Genomic DNA, 6,000 nt, shown 5'->3' on the forward strand with positions numbered 1-6,000 from the left:
AATTTAGATGCTTTTCCTGTCTAACCTCAATGTTGCTCAACCTAGGTCTCCCTGCTCAGGCCTCAGGGGGAAAAAATAAATCAAAGATGACCATTCTTCATTGTCAATTGTTGGAAAAAACATCAGGTTCATTAATGTCCTTTAGGGAAGGTAGGACCATCCTTATCTGGTCTGGCCTACATGTGATGCCAGACCTATTACAATGTAGTTGATTCTTAACTGCCCTCTGGGCAATTAAGGATGAGTAATAAATGTTGGTCTAGGTAGCAACAGACACATCCCATAAATAATTTTTTTTCAAAAGGTGGGGACATCTTCTTCAAGGGCCCCATTCCACCTTGGGACCTCCGTCATCCAAGTGTTTGGTATCTCACAGTTGCTCCCTCCCCTCTGGTCTCTCTAGCAAACCCATCCCCTGCTGGGCTTGGCAATGGCTTCCAGAATGCATTTAATGGGTTCCAACAATCGACTCTCAACAAAAATGGAAACACATGGAATTGAAGGCAACCTGCTGATAAGAATAGAAATAATCCACTTGGCAGTATATGACTAAAGGATTCTCCAGAGATCCACAATGGGGCTTCACCATTTATGTAAAATTATTTTACTAACAATGCCTCCAACTCTGCTGTTGGCATTAAGTTAGGTGGCACAGTGAGTAACATAAATGGGAGCAAGGGGCTAGTGACATGTTACGGAGTGGATAAAACTGGCAGGTGGAATTTGACATGCAGAAGTGGGAAGTCACCCAGTTTGCATATAAAGAAAAAGACAAGATAGAGCATTGTCTGCCTGGTAAGAAGTGTGGAACAGCACAGAAATTTGGGGATAGGTATTCCGATATCCCTTAAAGGTTTTTGAAAATATAATTTATCAAGCGGATGGAATGATAGCCTTTACCACAGGGGTCTAAAATATAAAGACTTGTATGTTATGACACATGCCTAATTAGAACACAGGTTAGGAACAGCATAATGGTTTGGAGTGAATACATGTTCACTGAAATGATACACAGACCAAAGCAGTCAATTGAGGATAGATTTCATAGGATCCTTTTAATATATATGTTCACTAACAGGTTAAAAGGTAAAAGGTGATCTAATTGTCTAATTAAGGGGTTTCAGATAATTAAATGATTTGACAAGTTGGATAAAATTTCCCTCTGAGGTTGGTATGAGGGAGTACTATATCATTAAAGAAAGGTTGTAGAGATTTAAACCTCTCCCTCAAAAAGCTTTTGCAGGTCTTGCAGAGTCCCCATGGTAGCACATTCCTAAGGAATTGTCTGAGAAATTGGAAATTCCGTTGGCCAATCCCTCTACCCCTGGAACACTTCGAAACTGTCCATTTATATCAGAGAATTCAGAGGGATTCAAATGAAATTAAGTGAGACAGTTTCTCAGAGAATGTTTAGTCTATTAAATACAGGGTCTAACTCCTGAGTAACTATTCAACAGATCCTATTCTTAACACACCCTCAACTACACCACCACCCCAATACCCGTTAAACCCCTCAGCCCGATTTGAACTTCACTCCCCCCACCCCAAAATCATTCTGCTCTCAATCCTACCCCTTACCCTACCACCTGACACACACACCCCACTCACAACGACCAGACCCGACTACCCTAGCAACTCTTCCTATAGCAGGGAGATTCTCAGCAGTTCTGGAAGTGTTTGTAAAGAGAAAAAGTTACAAGTCCAACATGACTGTTCAGGACTTTTATACATCCCTTTGCTTCCCTACCCCATTCAGACAATTACTTTTTGAGATTATATGACCTCTTCCCACTAAAGTGTACCATCTCCAACCTATCTATATTGAAGTTAATTTGTCAATTACATAATAAACCAAAAGAACTGTGTATGCTTGAAATCAAACATTAACAGAAATTGCTGGAAAAGCTCAGCAGGTCTAGCACCATCTGTGGAGAGAAATCAGAGTTAACATTTCAGGTCCAGTGACCCTTCTTCAGAACCCAATTTGTCAATTACATACCCATTCTACAAGTTCATTAATATCTTCATATATTCTGTTAGAGCATACAGAAGTATTAATTATTTCCTTAGCTTGCTGCCAATAAAGGTATTAAGGGAATATGTAACTATTATTGCAATTGATTTTTTTTATCATCTTAAACAGCAATGATCTTATTGAGTAGCAAAACAAACTTATGGGGATGAATTGCCTGCAGCTGTTCCAGTGTTTTTATAAGTCACTACACTGCAATTTACTAGTTACTACAAAATAATCTCAGTGAACATAAATTACATGCAAGTTGAACATTTGCATCAGTATTTATGATTATCTCAAATTTAAAGCTACAGATGTATTGTGATGCTTTCAGGGACTTCCTACTTTGAGAAGTTACAGAAAGAATTGTGCTGCATATAATTTCATAGAAAACAATGAGCAGAATCACTGTTATTACCGATGGCTAAATATTCAACATTATCACAAACATTGTGTGGTTACTTTAGGCATTTCACCACCATCCCATTCAGAGATGTTCATAATTCACACTTTCCTGTATTGTGCAGAAGATGCTAGTCAATGTTCTTAAGTAAACTGTCTAATCCATATTCAGAACAAAACACAACTTGCATTGGTCTTACAGAGTTTACAGGACATTGACATAGGCAAGTAGATTCTTGCTCTCACTAGCGGTACCTCAAAATCATGTACTTTCATGAGAAAGCTGTGGACAGGTACAAATTAACTAATCCATTAAGCCTACACCACATTCCACCATCTGTAGGATTCCCTCCAAGTTATACACCATCTTGATTTGGAACCGAATTACCAGTCCTCCACTGTTACTGTGTCAAAATCCTGGTACTCTCTCTTCGACTATATTACAAATCAACCCATGGCCTGCAGCAGTTCAAGAAGATGGTTCAAAAATAAATTCCCAAGGGTATTTTGGGGGTAGGCAATAAATGGCGACTTTGTTAGTGATGCCTATTCTATTGGAAAATCTGGATACATCCAAGTTGTTACGAACATAGTGAATAGTTGTGGCTTCGACACGTCCTTGTAATATATCAAAGTGACATCCTACCATTATCCTTACTCATGGAATCCTGGTGCTTAGCTAATTTAATAACCAGGATAGTTATTTACCTTCAATTTCACAAGGTTCATTTTTTAAGCAATCTGTGAGGGACTTTACCAAAATTCTTTAAGTCTTTTAAACTTCAAAGAAATAATATGCATATGCAATCCTCAGGCCATTACATGAGGAACCTTCACTTTTCTCAATCTACATAAAAGTCAAAATCCCCATCTTCTTAAAAATTATTCTGCCATTGTTAAACGCTTGTCAAAGCTCAGCATTTATAGAGGCTCCTGTTTGCTAGATCATTTTTTGCATAGAGAAGATTGGTAGTTTTTCCTTGGATTTTAAAGTACTTTGCAGATTGAATCAGTACTTCTTTAGCTAAATAGACTTGGCTCTCTCCAAAATACTAACCAGTACACCAGCCTTCAGGAGAATTAGTCGTTTCAGTCTGTGTTACCACTGCCTTAAGTCTCTTTGCACCTTGATGTTGCTGGCTGAAATTGGATGATCTGTGACAGGTTAGCCAGTCAGCTCATGCGGTTAATTTTCTTCCAATAAAAAGTCATGCAGATACAGATCTATTGAAATCCATTATAACCAACAAATAATTGGCCAAAGCCAAAAGTTACTGCTTGCTCAGAGGAATCTGGTAGCGAGCTGCTGACTTTAACTACTGCAGTCTGTATAATGAAAAAAAAAATGTAATGTAATGGCTGTTCCAGGGTTTTGACCTAACAACAATTAAGGTATGTGACTTGAAAGACAATTTGCAGGCAGTGGCTTTCCCATATACCTGTTATCCTTGTCCTTCAAAACAGCTGAATCACTTAAATATCAACATACAGAAAGAACTTGTATTCCACTGAAGTACAACTACAGAATATCCACAGCACGTCACTGGGAAACAGTGACTCCATTCAATGTGATTATCAACCATTACAGCCCACATTACTTAAGGTTTTGCATCATATTAGTGAAGTGACTACCATGGCTGTCTCCTTCATTCAGATATTACACAAAAGGAGAAGTGAAACAGATATAATTAAGGCCCATGCAACCACAAGATCTGCACATTTTAGGCATCCTGATGCTTTGTTTAGGAACATTGATAATGCACTATGGTGACTCTGGCTGAACCTATGTTATTGTGAATAATTCATGAAATGTATTACAACGAAAGGCTTGCTGCTTCCTCAACTTGAAAGTGCCTGGAAAAAAAAGAGACTACACAAAGTGGAACAGGAGGCAGCTGCCAACAAAAGGACACCACAGCTGATAGTTCAGTGCTTTTATATCAACATTTGTATTTATTTGCACCTCCAACATTCTGAAATGACCCAAGGAGAGTTATTTAGCTTGATGTCAAATACTGTCATTTAAGACTGTTTGAGAGCAGAATGCCAAAAGCTTGGTCAAAGAGGTTGTGCTTTTTAAGACTTTTGTTAAAAGACTAAACAGTAGACAGGCAATGAGGTTTAAGGGAAGAATTCTTGTTCCAAGTGTCGAAGTAGTTGCAAGTATGACATCCATTAGTGGGGTAATTAAAATCATGGATCTCATAAGACCAGAATTAAAGCTTGTTAAGGTGGAGGAATTTACAGAAATAGAGAATTGCACAGGCAAGGAGGAATTAAAAGGCCAAGGAGAAAAATGTTACAATCAAATCATTGCTGAACTGATGATGTGTATGTGATCAGGCCTTGTTGTGAATAAGGCCATAGGCAGTAGAGCAACATTATAGAGAACAGTGTAGGCAGTTGCCCTGTACTGCATTGTAATAAGTGAGTGTAACGACAACAAAGGCATGCATAACAGGTTGAATAGCAGATGAGCTGAAGCAGAGTTGAAATCAGAAACTGTCAATGAACGACAAAGAGACAATCATACTCACTGTATAGACACTCACTTTTGTCAAATGTGATACCAAGGTTTTGAAAAATCTGGTTTGGGCTCAAAACAGTTACCAGGGAGAACTGCAGAATTAATAGCTACAGAACAGAGTTTGTAATGGAAACTTAGATCCAACAAACGGGCTCATGAATTAGTGACAGTGTAGTCACAGAAAGTTGCTGAAGAGGAACTGGAAGTCTTTCGGATTGATGTGAAAACTGATGCTATGTTTTCAGACAATATCACCATTACACAGCATGCAGATGAAGTAGAGGGGCAAAGGATAGATCCTTGGAAATGCACCAACGGTAATGATGCAGAAACCGAGAAGCATAACAAGTGTTACAACCATATGGGCTAGGAATTGAAGCAGTCTCTCCCAGCCAGATGAGATTTCTTTAGTAAAAAGAGGAAGAAAAATCAGCACACAAATAATTGCCCTGTTCACTTTCTCTCCCCTCACTATTGTACTTAGATTTCTACCAAAGCTCTACCTAAAAGTTTTTCCTTTTATACAGATATGCTTTCACAAGTATCTGCTAATTTGGCAAGCACCAGATCATAGTATCAGAATGTATTGAATAATAATTATTTCTTCATTACATGTTTGTTTTAGAATATTCTGGACGTACCTAAGTGATTGCCTTCAATTGGAGAACAACATAATACTATGATTTTAAATTAATCCTGAATTAGCCAATATTTTCTCAGTTCAAGAAAGGAGAATATAGTGGTAACACAAACAGGTACTTAGAACAAAAAAGCTTTGAGATGAACATATCACCAACTTCTTTCTGTTGTTCACAATATCAAGGCAGTAAAAAAGGATGCTGCACATGGATTCTGAATTGCCTTTGCCATACTATTCAACCTAGAGTTAACAAATTATCAGGCCACTAGTTATTAAATTCATATGCTTCAACTTTGAGAATAGCAATATGTTTGAAATTCATACACTGACACTTCCTTCCTCAGAAAATTAGGCATATCACTGCTTTGTTTCCATTATGCACAAGAATGTAAGAACTGGAATCCGAGCAATGTTGCC

The sequence above is a fragment of the Rhincodon typus genome, chromosome 7 (assembly GCF_021869965.1).
Source record: "Rhincodon typus isolate 14 chromosome 7, sRhiTyp1.1, whole genome shotgun sequence".
In the NCBI taxonomy this organism is placed as follows: domain Eukaryota; kingdom Metazoa; phylum Chordata; class Chondrichthyes; order Orectolobiformes; family Rhincodontidae; genus Rhincodon; species Rhincodon typus.